General features: G+C 41.9%; 1 pseudogene; it reads right to left on the reverse strand.

Annotated features, from left to right (window-relative positions):
* Nucleotides 1–2407: 2407 nt before the first annotated feature.
* Nucleotides 2408–12980, reverse strand: LOC139387329 (zinc finger and SCAN domain-containing protein 2-like; annotated as a pseudogene).
* Between the last annotated feature and the right edge of the window lie 1988 nt (nucleotides 12981–14968).

A 14968-nucleotide genomic window follows, 5' to 3' on the forward strand; every position in this document is an offset into this window, starting at 1 on the left:
CCCACTGCTTTATTCCCCTGACCCCGACCATCCCACCCCTAACACACTGTCATTGTTACTCCTCACAAGTTCCGGGGTGACTGAGGTAAAAACAAAGAATAAGAAAGAGAGTTAAGACTGTTCCTACCTTCACTCTGCACCAGCACAACCAAGCAGCAGCAAGCGATAATGCAAGAAACACCTAAACTTCCCCTGTTGACTTCCTACTCTCTTTTTCCCCTCTTGCGTTCTCTTTCTATATATCTCCCTAATTATCTCCGCCTCTGCTGATTGTATGATTTACTGGTTCATTGATTTGTCAAACTACCAATCATATCAATCTATTTCTCTTATCTATTTAGCCATCTACAATATGTAATGAGCCTCGATTAAGATGATCCGTTTTATAAAGTATCAGTGGTGTCAGTTTAGACAATGTTCACAGTAAAAGTGTAGTTTCCAGATGTAAAATGTAAAGTTGTACGAACATGTATAGCCTATTTGACTGAAATAAATATTTTATTGCCTAGTTTTGAGACTACATAAGGCATTTTAAGGCAGCATAGTAACTTCAAAATATAACTCAGAAAATCCAAATGAATTTAGTTATTAACTTGACCTGATATGACTGTCCCTTGTGGCAAGAAGTGACATCCCAGATAGTCAAATACTAACTAGACAACACATACTAAATGGCTCCTATATAGAGTGCCTTTGGAAAGTATTCAGACCACTTGACTTTTTCCACATTTTGTTACGTTACAGCCTTGTTCTAAAATGTATTAAATTGTTTTTTCCCCTCATCAATCTACACACAATACCCCAAAATGACAAAGCAAAAACAGTTTTTAGAAATTGTAGCTAATTTATAAAATATAAAAACTGAAATATGACATTTACATAAGGTCTCAGATCCTTTACTCAGTACTTTGTTGAAGCACCTTTGGCAGTGATTTCAGCCTCGAGTCGTCTTGGGTATGCCGCTACAAGCTTGGCACAACTGTATTTGGGGGGTTTCTCCCATTCTTCTCTGCAGATCCATTCAAGCTCGGTCAGGTTGGATGGGGAGTGTTGCATCACAGCTATTTTCAGGTCTCTCCAGAGATGTTTGATTGGGTTCAAGTCCGGGCTCTGGCTGGGCCACTCAAAGACATTCAGAGACTAGTCCCAAAACCTCTCCTTAGTTGTCTTGGCTGTGTGCTTAGGGTCTTTGTCCTAATATAAGTTGACCCTTCACCCCAGTCTGAGGTCCCGAGCGCTCTGGAGCAGGTTTTCATGAAGGATCTCTCTGTACTTTGCTCCGTTCATCTTTGCCTCAATCCTGACTAGTCTCCCAGTCCCTGTCGCTGAAAATCATCCCCACAGCATGCTGCCACCACCATGCTTCACCATAGGGATGGTTCCAGGTTTACTCCAGATGTCACACTTGGCATTCAGGCCAAAGAGTTCAATCTTGGTTCCATCAGACGAGAGAATCTTGTTTCTCATGGTCTGAGAGTCTTTAGGTGCCTTTTGCCAAACTCCAAGCGGGCTGTCATGTGCCTTTTACTGAGGAGTGGCTTCCGTCTGGCCACTCTACCATAAAGGCCTGATTGGTGGAGTGCTGCAAAGATAGTTGTCCTTCTGGAAGGTTCTCCCATCTCCACAGAGGAACTCTAGAACTCTGAGTGACTATCAGGTTCTTGGTCACCTCCCTTTGGCTTGGCGGCAAGCTCTAGGAAGAGTCTTGGTGGTTCCAAACTTCTTCCATTTAAGAATGATGGAGGCCAGTGTGTTCTTGGGCACCTTCAATGCTTTAGAAATGTTTTGGTACCCTTCCCCAGATCTATGCCTCGACACAATCCTGTCTCGGAGCTCTACGGACAATTCCTTCAACCTCGTGGCTTGGTTATTGCACTGGCATGCACTGTCCACTGTGGACATATAGACAGGTGTGTGCCTTTCCAAATCATGTCCAATCAATTGAATTTACCACAGGTGAAATCCAATGAAGTGGTAGAAACATCTCAAGGATGGTCAATGGAAACAGGATGTACTTGAGCTCAATTTCGAGTAACATAGAAAAAGGTCTGAATACTTATAAAAAATAAGGTATCTGTTTTTATTTTTTATTTTACTTCGCAAAATCTAAAAATCTGTTTTCACTTTGTCATTATGGGGTTTTTTGTGTAGATTGCTGAGATTTTTAAAAAATTTAATCAATTCTAGAAAAGGGCTGTAACCTAACAAAATGTGGAAAAAGTCAAGGGGTCTGAATACTTTCCAAAGGCACTGTATTATTGATCTAAAAGCACAGATTGACTCATTCATTAAATCAGTTTGATTGAATAGAATATGGTTTTATGATTTTGTGGTAGAAATACACATTGTTACCAGTTGTAAATAAGTTGTTAAAATGAAAACGAGGAGCAGACAAGAGTCAAACATGAAAATCCTTTCACAAATCAATTGGAAGAAAAAGCTTATCAACATGTCTCAAAATACTTTCTGTACCACATTTTCACATAGAAAGTGTGATGAAATGATATTATGAACTATTTGTTCCATCTGTTCTGAGGCAACATTAAACTTGTTTGTGGATCCGCAGGGTATGTGGGTGCCCCGTATTGAGACACTGGACTCTCCCCTATGTGAGTTCTTTGATGTGACTTCATTTTGGAGCGCTGGGTGAAGCATTTCCCACACTGTGTGCACTTGTAGGGCTTCTCCCCGGTGTGGACCAGAGCATGTCTGATCAAGTTGCACTGCTGGGTAAAACTCCTGCCACACTGTTCACAGGTGTACGGTTTCTCTCCGGTGTGACTCCGGAGGTGTACTTTGAGCTCGCTGAAACGCTGGAAGCTCTTCCCACAGAAGGTGCAGCTGAAACGCCTCTCGGTTGTGCCGCCTGATCTCCACTGAGTCCTCATTCTCTTCACCATGTTAAAACTACTGTGACTCAGGCTGTATCCAGAGAAGGTGGAGGTGGTGGCCATGTTTGACCCTGTCGTGCACTCACTCAATCTCACTGTTGCTTCTGAAGCCCTGTATTGATGCTGCCTTGACTGTGGAGCTAAACTATTTCCTTCATTACTTGAGTTCAGCATCTCACTGCTCTGTCCCTCTGGCATCTGTTGTCTAGTCTCATTAGCCAATGTCCTGACATGTCTTGTCATGTGTTTTGCTGCACTGAACATGTTAGCATGTGGTTTCCATATAGAAGAGTGAAGCGATGGCCCTACTTCACCTGTCATAGTAGGAACAGATGGCAGCCCACTATGAGATGGGACCATTGAGATATTCTGAGAGTACTCTTCTGTGGAATGAAAGGAGAAATCTGGGTGGCCATCAGGGTCAGTGTCTCTGCCTGGACCCACAGAGGTCCACAGCTGCCCATCAGTCTCATCCATGACAAACTGGTCAGATCCTGTCAGGACCGTGGTCTGATCTAACTCCTCCTCTTTCTCATCCTTCACCATCACTAGGTCTAATGAGTCGTCGTCCTCGTCTGGCCGGTGCTGCTCTGTACTGAATACCTCTGTAGATGCGAGCCGGGGTGTTCCTGGTTCCTCTGGATGATCAGAATTGGGGTAATGTTCCACTGAGTCTTCGTGAGATATATTGGGTTGTGTGATGAAGTCCTCACCACAGTGCTGTTGCTCAAAGGATGGTGGTTTCCCAGGCTTGGAACCAGATTCTAATGATTTGGGGATCAACATAAATTAAACATTATAAAAGACCCATAACAGTTGCAAAACATGACTGCTTTTGAACTGACTGTGTGTCCATGCGCTACATATGCCAGAACATAAAACACCCAACCCCAATGCAACGATTTGGAACGTGTATACCACCACACCCACACAGTCTTCCATAGACAGACAGAGCAGTACCCCTTATGGTCACACCCACCCTCTCCAGTGATCCTGAGCTCTTCCTGAGGGTCAGTCTTCCACACGTCCTCTGCTGTCTCCTCATCTTTGATCAGTATGGGTTCAGTCTCCACTCTCTGCTCCACATCTGTAGGCTGTAACAGGGGACTGAGGTTATTACTCTGGACACACAGCATATCTAACCCTTTTCATGCTCATGAATCACACAAAAACGATAAAATCTCTTGATAATCCAATATCAGAATTGATCATAGATGTAAAATGTGATGTATCACACCTGGGGTTGAGAGTCTTCTTCAACAGCCAGCTCTTCATCTCTGCACTGTGAGCTACTCCTCTGCCTGTTCAAAACAATCTTGACTGGATATGAAGATCTCTCTGATGCCATGGGGTAAAAACCTGGAAAATAATTGTATTCAATGAAATATCAGGGATAATCACACATTTTTGTCCCCAGTTGTTCCATGGTGCAATCAAATAGCTCTCGAGAACCCAAGGGGGCATAGCCAGTTTACAGCCAGTCCCCCTTTTGGGTTCTCAGCTGATGGGACGAACCACAGCTGGCTCCATATGAACTACAATTCCGTCCCAACACACTGTCTACGCAAATATGCCTCACTTGCCATACGGTTTTGGAAACCTTCAGAACTTAACTTTTATAAGCGAGAAAGAATCTTTCAACTACGAAAGATACACTTACTATGCGCAGTTTAGCAAAGTTGCACCCGATTGTTTTCACACACCGCCTCAGCTACAACACATCCTCACCTTGCTAGACACCACCGATCCATGTTTCATTTTCGTTTTGTCTTGATTATTTACACACCTGGTTTCCATTCCATTAATTATGTTCATTATTTAACCCTCTGATTTCCTTCTCTGTTTTGTGCGTTATTGTTTGTCATGTGGGTTCTCGTTGTTTGTGCTTTAGTTTATTGTATATGTTCCTTGTTGGAATCTTACCATTTATTGAGTAAATCGTGGATTATTACTCAGAACTGTGTCCTGCGCCTGACTCTGCCTTTATTCAATTTTACCAACGGCCTCACAACTAATGGTTATGATTCATTATTCCTGGTAGATACAAAATGTTATGATTGCAGACAGAACCCAGAGAATGCGATGGTGCAATATTGAATTACTCATATTTTGATAGGGTGCATTCATGGTCAACGTCAGCCAGAGGTATACCCATGCTGTAGATACAGTGGGGCAAAAAAGTATTTAGTCAGCCACCAATTGTGCAAGTTCTCCCACTTAAAAAGATGAGAGGCCTGTAATTATTAATTATTAATTATGCACACGCACCCTCACACATAAGGATGGCTCTGTTGTGGAAAGACTGATACATGTTTGATAGTGTCTTGATGCTGTATTGTTTGTCCTTCATGTTCTAATACTTTAATGTTAACCCTTCCTTGTGTTTTTTGTAATAAATCAAAATAAAAAATTAAATCTTGTGTTGCAATTCTGATGTACAATAATAACTTTCAGCGTTTTGGCAGTTTCATCTCACCAACAAAAAAAACATACGAACGGCTTGTGAGGAGTGCTTCGTGAACAAGCACAACACAGTATTTAAAAAAACCCAGTTAAAAGTCTCCATTCTCTTTTACTCCTCAGTTGAGTTTACTTCACATTTAGGTAGCTAATGTAATGGATTTGTTTGCCAGGACAAGTTTAGATAGCACTAGCTGTATTATGACGTTTCAGTTCGCTAGGTGTATACAGTGGGGCAAAAAAGTATTTAGTCAGCCACCAATTGTGCAAGTTCTACCACTTAAAAAGATGAGAGAGATGCCATTAATACAGGTAATACATTTTCATCATAGGTACACTTCAACTATGACAGACAAAATTAGAAAAAAAAATCCAGAAAATCACATTCTCCAATTCCTCAGCTTCCCTCAGCCCATCCCATCTATCTCTGCTGGTCACCCTCAGCTTCCCTCAGCCCATCCCATCCCAACCCTCAGCTTCCCTCAGCCCATCCCATCTATCTCTGCTGGCCACCCACTTCGTGTTTCTACGCATCACATATCTTTCAACTATGCTATGATGTTTAACGTACAATTTCAATCTATCTAATCGAATAGAATCTACAGATTGCGTGTTGAAGATAAATACTTTTACTAAGAGTATTAGTATATTATTAATTGACTGACCCGGTCTCTCCAGATCGCCTAACAGTACTATTTCTAGGGTCAATTGTAGATCAATGCTATGTATTTTCAGCCATTCCTGAACCTGAGACCAGAAACAGGCTACCTGAGGGCAATACCAAAATAAATGGTCTATTGATTCTGTGTCCTCACAACAAAATCTGCAGAGCTTTGATGATTGTATGACCCAAATATTCAACATTTTGTTGTTGGCAAAAATTCTATGTAATAATTTTAGCTGAAAAGCACAAAGTTTTGAATCTTGCGTCGTTTTATATATCAACTCATACACCCTGTACCATGGAATCGGTACATCAAAAATCTCTTCCCAACTATTTTGCAATCTGTATGGCACAGTTGTCAACATCCTGGTCCTCAAAAGAAACTGGTATACTTTCCTATTTATGCTATTTTTATTCCTCTGCCAGTTTTGATCCTTTATATTGGGCAGACAGACCATTTTCCTACCTCCTCCCGCTGCCACCCGCCTCCTCCATTTTTGGGGCAATGCTGTAATCAATTGGTTGTACTCTTGGATTGAGCAGACCTTCCCGTACAATTCTGATAACTCCATGAAGGACATAACTCTACCATTACAATTTACAATATAATTTAAGAACAAAATACCCTTTTCAAACATCTTTCCCATAAATACAGGTATTTTATCAACCGGCACATTTAATTCAGCCATAATATTTGTTGTAATATTTGTTCTATCTTTTCAGAGGGATGAAATTGAAATTGTAGCCAGCTTTGCAAATCTTGTTTGAAAAAGACAGATACTTTGAAAAAAGTATAATTTTCAATTAATCGAAAATGAGACATGGCAAACTGCACAAAGGCAAAAAGGCCATTTTTAAACAATGGATGAGCTTTTCTTATTAATCTACTTGAGAACCATTTAGGGTTCAAATAAAACTTTTGAATGAGTGAAGCTTTTAGAGGGAGGTTTAGTGCTTTTATATTTAATAATCTCAACCCACCCAATTCATATTCATTATATAGATAGGCTTGTTTTATTTAGTCTGTTTTAGCGTCCCAGATAAAGCAAAAACATTTTGCTCATATGATTTGAAAAACGAATCATCAGGACTAGGCAGCGCCAAAAGTAAGTGAGTAAACAGATATGATTAAGGAGTTAATCAGGCCAATTTTTCCATATATAGACAGGTATTTACCTCTCCATGGTTGCAGGATCTTGTCTATTTTTACAAGTTTTCTATTGAAATTCATTGTGGAGAGCTTATTTATATCTTTTGTAATATGAATACCCGAGTATGTCTACTTCACCATCAGCCCATTTTATAGGTAAGCTGCAGGGTAATGTAAAAGTTGTATTTTTTTAAGGGTCCAATAGGTTTTAGTCCAGAGAGTACAGAAAAGTTATCTAGATTTTAATGAGACATTGCAGGGATCTAGCTTGCGGACTTAACATAAGACTTGAGTCATCGGCATACATGGACACCTTTGTTTTTAAGCCTTGGATTTCTAATCCTCTAATATTGTTATTGGATCTGATTTTAATAGCTAGCATTTTGATGGCCATAACAAATAGATATGGTGACAGTGAACACCCTTGTTTAACTCCTCTTGACAATTCAAAACTCTCTGAGAAGGAGCCGTTACTTACTATTTTACACCTGGGGTTGCTATACATTATTTTTACCCATTTTATTTACACTGCTCAAAAAAATTAAGGGAACACTTAAACAACACGACGTAACTCCAAGTCAATCACACTTCTGTGAAATCAAACTGTCGACTTAGGAAGCAACACTGATTGACAGTAAATGTCACGTGCTGTTGTGCAAATGGAATAGACAACAGGTGGAAATTATAGGCAATTAGCAAGACACCCCCTTTTAAGGAGTGGTTCTGCAGGTGGTGACCACAGACCACTTCTTAGTTCCTATGCTTCCTGGCTGATGTTTTGGTCACTTTTGAATGCTGGCGGTGCTTTCACTGTAGTGGTAGCATGAGACGGAGTTTACAACCCACACAAGTGGCTCAGGTAGTGCAGCTCATGCAGGATGGCACATCAATGCGAGCTGTGGCAAGAAGGTTTGCGGTGTCTGTCAGCGTAGTGTCCAGAGCATGGAGGCGCTACCAGGACACAGGCCAGTACATCAGGAGACGTGGAGGAGGCCGTAGGAGGGCAACAACCCAGCAGCAGTACCGCTACCTCCGCATTTGTGCAAGGAAGAGCAGGAGGAGCACTGCCAGAGCCCTGAAAAATGACCTCCAGCAGGCCACAAATGTGCATGTGTCTGCTCAAACAGTCAGAAACAGACTCCATGAGGGTGGTATGAGGGCCCGACGTCCAGAGGTGGGGGTTGTGCTTACAGCCCAACACCGTGCAGGACGTTTGGCATTTGCCAGAGAACACCAAGATTGGCAAATTCGCCCCTGGCGCCCTGTGCTCTTCACATATGAAAGCAGGTTCACACTGAGCACATGTGACAGACGTGACAGAGTCTGGAGACGCTGTGGAGAACGTTCTGCTGCCTGCAACATCCTCCAGCATGACTGGTTTGGCGGTGGGTCAGTCATGGTGTGGGGTGGCATTTCTTTGGGGGGCCGCACAGCCCTCCATGTGCTCGCCAGAGGTAGCCTGACTGCCATTAGGTACCGAGATGAGATCCTCAGACCCCTTGTGAGACCATTTGCTGGTGTGGTTGGCCCTGGGTTCCTCCTAATGCAAGACAATGCTAGACCTCATGTGGCTGGAGTGTGTCAGCAGTTCCTGCAAGAGGAAGGCATTAATGCTATGGACTGGCCCGCCCGTTCCCCAGACCTGAATCCAATTGAGCACATCTGGGACATCATGTCTCGCTCCATCCGCCACGTTGCACCACAGACTGTCCAGGAGTTGGCGGATGCTTTAGTACAGATCTGGGAGGAGATCCCTCAGGAGACCACCCGCCACCTCACCAGGAGCATGCCCAGGTGTTGTAAGGAGGTCATACAGGCACGTGGAGGCCACACACACTACTGAGCCTCATTTTGACTTGTTTTAAGGACATTGCATCAAAGTTGGATCAGCCTGTAGTGTGGTTTTCCACTTTAATTTTGAGTGTGACTCCAAATCCAGACCTCCATGGGTTGATAAATTTGATTTACATTGATAATTTTTGTGTGATTTTGTTGTCAGCACATTCAACTATGTAAAGAAAAAAGTATTTAATAAGAATATTTCATTCATTCAGATCTAGGATGTGTTATTTTAGTGTTCCCTTTATTTTTTTGAGCAGTGTATAAGAGAATTACCAAAATTGAAAAAATTCAGGCATTTATAAATAAAATCCTGTCTTACTTTATCAAATGCCTTTTCAAAATCTGCTATAAATACCATTCCTGGCTTCTTATATGTTTCATGATGTTCTATTATTTCTAGTAGTTGTCGTATATTATCTCCAATGTATCGTCCATGTAAAAAACCTGTCTGATCAGGATGAACAATACCTGGTAAAATCCTTTTAATTCTGAGTGCTATGCATTTTGCTAGTATTTTTGCATCACAACATTTGTTCAAGCCTAAAATGTTAGTGCTATGCATTATGTTTCAGGCATGAATTTTCTTACGATACTAACAATTTACATATTGATTTTATTATGATCTTAATGATACTTACGTTCAACCTTTTGGCAGGTATCTTGCTACATAAATGCACCTCAGGTGGCAGACAGCTTCGTGAATAGACCACAATATTTAACATTTCCATCTATCACCTCCTCCCAGCTGCCCACTGCACTGAGGCTAGGAAACACTGTCACCACCGATAAATCCACGATAATTGAGAATTTCAATAAGCATTTTTCTACTGCTGGCCATGCTTTCTACCCGGCTACCCCTAACCCAGTCAACAGCCCTGCACCTCCCACAGCAACTTGCCCAAGCCTCCCCCATTTATCCTTCACCCAAATCCAGATAGCTGATGTTCTGAGAGAGCTGCAAAATCTGGACCCCTACAAATCAGCTGGGCTAGACAATCTGGACCCTCTCTTTCTAAAATTATCTGCCGAAATTGCTGCAACCCCTATTACTAGCCTGTTCAACCTCTCTTTCGTATTGTCTAAGATCCCCAAAGATTGAAAATCTGCCGCGGTCATCCCCCTCTTCACAGGGGGTGACACTCTAGAACCAAACTGCTACAGACCTATATCTATCCTACCATGCCTTTCTAAGGTCTTCGAAAGCCAAATTTAACAAACAGATCACCGACCATTTCGAATCCCACCGTAACTTCTCCGCTATGCAATCTGGTTTCTGAGCTGGTCATGGGTGCACCTCAGCCACACAAGGTCCTAAACGATATCATAACCGCCATCGATAAGAGACAGTACTGTGCAGCTGTATTCATCAACCTGGCCAAGGCTTTCGACTCTGTCAATCACCACATTCTTATCAGCAGACTCAGCAGCCTTGGTTTCTCAAATGACTGCCTCGCCTAGTTCACCAACTACTTCTCAGACAGAGTTCAATGTGTCAAATCGGAGGGCCTGTTGTCCGGACCTCTGGCAGTCTCTATGGGAGTGCCACAGGGTTCAATTCTCGGGCCAACTCTCTTCTCTGTACAAATCAACGATGTCACTCTTGCTACTGGTGATTCCCTGATCCACCTTTACGCAGATGACACCATTCTGTATACTTCTGGCCCTTCTTTGGACACTGTGTTAACTAACCTCCAGACGAGCTTCAATGCCACACAACTCTCCTCCCGTGGCCTCCATGCTCTTCAACCGATCGCTGCCTACACCTGCCCGCCCGTCCAGCATCATTACTCTGGACGGTTCTGACTTAGAATATGTGGACAACTACAAATACCTAGGTGTCTGGTTAGACTGTAAACTCTCCTTCCAGACTCACATTAAGGATCTCCAATCCAAAATAAAATGTGGAATTGGCTTCCTATTTCGCAACAAAGCATCCTTCACTCATGCTGCCAAACATACCCTTGTAAAACTGACCATCCTACCGATCCTCGACTTCGGCGATGTCATTTACAAAATAGCCTCCAACACTCTACTCAGCAAATTGGATGCAGTCTATCACAGTGCCATCGTTTGGTCACCAAAGCCCATATACTACCCATTACTGCGACCTGTACGCTCTCGTTGGCTGGCCCTCGCTTCATATTCGTCACCAAACCCACTGGCTCCAGGTCATCTATAAGTCTTTGCTAGGTAAAGCCCCACCTTATCTCAGCTCACTGGTCACCATAGCAGCGCCCACTTGTAGCACGCGCTCCAGCAGGTATATTTCACTGGTCACCCCCAAAGCCAATTCCTACTTTGGCCGCCTTTCCTTTCAGTTCTCTGCTGCCAATGACTGGAACGAACTGCAAAAATCACTGAAGCTGGAAACTCATATCTCCCTCAATAACTTTAAGCACCAGCTGTCAGAGCAGCTCAAAGATCACTGCACATGCACATAGCCCATCTGTAAATAGCCCATCCAACTACCTCATCCCCAAACTGTTATTTATTTGGCTCCTTTGCACCCCAGTATCTCTACTTGCACACTCATCTTCTGCACATCTATCACTCCAGTGTTTAATTGCTATATTGTAATTATTTTTGCCACCCTGGCCTATTTCTTGCCTTACCTCCCTTATCCTACCTCATATAGGGTAGGGCAGGGTAGCCTAGTGGTTAGAGCGTTGGACTAGTAACCGGAAGGTTGCGAGTTCAAACCCCCGAGCTGACAAGGTACAAATCTGTCGTTCTGCCCCTGAACAGGCAGTTAACCCACTGTTCCCAGGCCGTCATTGAAAATAAGAATTTGTTCTTAACTGACTTGCCTGGTTAAATAAAGGTAAAAAAAAAAAAATATATATATATTTTTTTTATATTGTATTATTGACTGTATGTTTGTTTATTCCATGTGTAACTCTGTGTTGTTGTTTGTGTCGCACTGCTTTGCTTTTTCTTGGCCAGGGCGCATTTGTAAATAGCCTACCTGGTTAAATAAAGGTGAAATAAATAAAAATTAGATTTTTTTTTGCCATAGGGTGGAGAGAAATGTTTGCAGTTTTTAATATGATATATGAGCGAGAGTGACTAACAAAAATCAATGCAGATTCCATCGGTAATTCAACCATGATTACTACAAGTTTAGACAGGCTCTTATGGAAAAAGATTGCAGTCAGAGTGCAGTATAACTGTAGTTAAAATGCGGTATAACTGCAGTATGCTGCAAATGCTGTGAACAAAATAGCACTTTTTTTTACTGCAGTAATTTTGCAGTTCAACTGCAGTTATTCTGCAATTACTGCACACAAAATACCACAGTTGACAGCAGTTACTGCACTTTTACTGCAGTTTCAAAACTGCAATCTTCTTTTGTAAGTTGCTGGCTAGACTAATTTACCAGTCTCAAAAAATGTTAGCTGACCTGGGCTGATTGAGTGACTGTCAGTGACTGACATAAGATAACTGCTGATGCACAACTCAATTTCACCTTGTGTATTCTACTATTCTAACTCTTCAACAGTAAATTGAGACCCCGCTAGTTGCCAATCCCTAGTCTATTGAATGTGCTAGCAATCAAATTACCATGAATAAGACGTCATCAACTACCTTTTCTCCTGACTCGTTGTGTTTTCTTCAGCTCGCTCTCCATCACTTGACACTTCCTTTTTAGTAAATCAATATCTCGCTGGCTTTGGGTCATTTCCAAACGTATAACTGCACAGCTATCATCTACACGTTGGTTTATTTCTGCTACAGCTGCTTTAGCTAAAACCTCCATTAAGGAGACCAACTGCGCCTGAAAATTGCAGCTGGCCATCTTGTTCAGCCAGTATTCTCTGTGATTAAGTAAATAGTCTACAAATCTCGAGTCAATGTGCAATAAACAATCCGTTAATTTCAATTTCTCACACTATGGTAAATGTTATTTGCCCAATTTGGCATTTGTTAAGAGATCGATTGAAGCAATAGATGTTGATCAATTCCAACAATGTTCAAAAGAGAGATACGTGCGCAATCGCACTTCCGTTCAACTTGTGACGTAAGTATTTATTACCGTAAATATGAGACCGCAAAAGCCCTTCAAAATGGGCAGAGTTTAGCACTGGCAAGTGAAATACCAAAGTGTATAGGACAGCCATATCTATCGACAAAAAAATTATACGTTAAAGTCCAGTGGCTCACATGGTTAGAACTGCATAAAAGGTTATATGCATTTATAATGCACTATTTAAATGTATAATGCACAACACACTGCGATAAAATACAAAAACACTTTATTCAACCATTATTCAAAGTTATGGTTCCTTATGAGTCTAATAATGCCTTTATACACAGGTGTCAGGAAATTGTTAAACATTTAAAATATTGCCATCTCTGTTGTCATCCACACAACCTAATGAAACCATTCTGAAAATGTGGTATAGTATTTATTAAAGGGATATAACTTGTTTGACACAGCTGGGGATCAAGGACAATAATCTAGTTTCATGTAAACTTAAAATAATATGCATTATAGCTGATTTACATTGAGGTTCTTCACTTAGGGTTTTTAAGGCACGTACGTATATAAGTAGAAGTATTAGATATAAAGAGTATGCATATTAGATAGTGTGTAGAAGATAACATTGATGGAGCTGCCTGAGAGAATATGCATACGATTACAGTAGTACTGACATATCCGTGTGAGAGTTAGTTAATTATGATTGGATGTATATGGAGCAGTGTGTGTATACAATGGACTGTGTGTACACTGGGTGGTTATTCTCTCCAGGAGAGGAAGTAGAGCTCGCCCAGTGCATCGCCACACACCAGTTCACTGGAGCAGTGTGGGTTCAACTCCAAGACCATAACAGGACCCACACACACACCTGTACAGAGTTAGAGAGAGAGGGAGTGTAAGCATATATAAACAAAAAGTGCATTGGTCTGACTTTTCATCCATTCCTCGATGAAATCATTTGAGTGTGTGGAAACTGAAGAGTTGACATGAACCTGTTTCTTGGTGTTTCTGTCCCACAGTTTTGTCATGGGATGCTGAGATCATTGTGCTGTTGTTGAGTCACAGTACACTGATCCTGTCACTGTGTGCCTAGGGAAAATCAATCTTCAGTTTCATCAGAGGAAAAGGGAGAGCTCTTACAGGTTTCTTGCTGCTCCAGGAGTTGATGTTTGGTGGCTGATTGAACCACGTTTCCCTTGGAATCTCCACACACCACCAACTCTGGAGACAGGACACAAATTACAGTGCAGTTAATAAATTATTCATATCACAATTTGTTTACAGATGCTTCACAATATGTATCAAAATGTGTATGATTATGCTGATGGTCACCCTGACACCCCAAACCACAGCTCTGGCTGTTATCTGTGACTGATAAGAGCACCTCTCCTCCCTGCATCTCGTGGCTATTTTTGCCTTCTCATGAAAGCGGACGTCAATTGAACTGTACGTCATTCTGACTGCAGGCCTGTCGTAGATCATGAACCTTCTGGAGCCTGACCCCACCACGTCCCCATCCCCCTGACCCCTACCATTCCACCCCTAACACACCGTTACTGTTACTCCTCTCAAATTTCAGAGTGAGTTTGAGGTATAAACAAGAATGAGAAAGAGTAAGAAAAAGAGTTAAACTATTCCTTACCTTCACTCTGCACCGGCACAACCAAGCAGCAGTAAGCGTTGACGTAAGAAACTTCCCCTGTTGACTTCCTGAGTCTCTCTCTTTCTCTTTCTCTCTCCCCCATTATCTCTGCCTCTGGCAAATCAATGAAACAGTAAATCCTTCAAACTACCAATCCATTTCTCTCATCTATTTAGCAATATACAGCATCTAATGACCTTTGATTTGGATTACCAGTTTTATACAGTACCTGTTATGCCCTGACCATAGAGAGCCATTGTTTCTCTATGGTATAGTAGGTCAGGGCGTGAATAGGGGTGATCTAGTATTTCTATGTCTATGTTGTGTTCTAGTTTATTTT

The sequence above is a fragment of the Oncorhynchus clarkii genome, chromosome 28 (assembly GCF_045791955.1).
Source record: "Oncorhynchus clarkii lewisi isolate Uvic-CL-2024 chromosome 28, UVic_Ocla_1.0, whole genome shotgun sequence".
In the NCBI taxonomy this organism is placed as follows: Eukaryota; Metazoa; Chordata; class Actinopteri; order Salmoniformes; family Salmonidae; genus Oncorhynchus; species Oncorhynchus clarkii.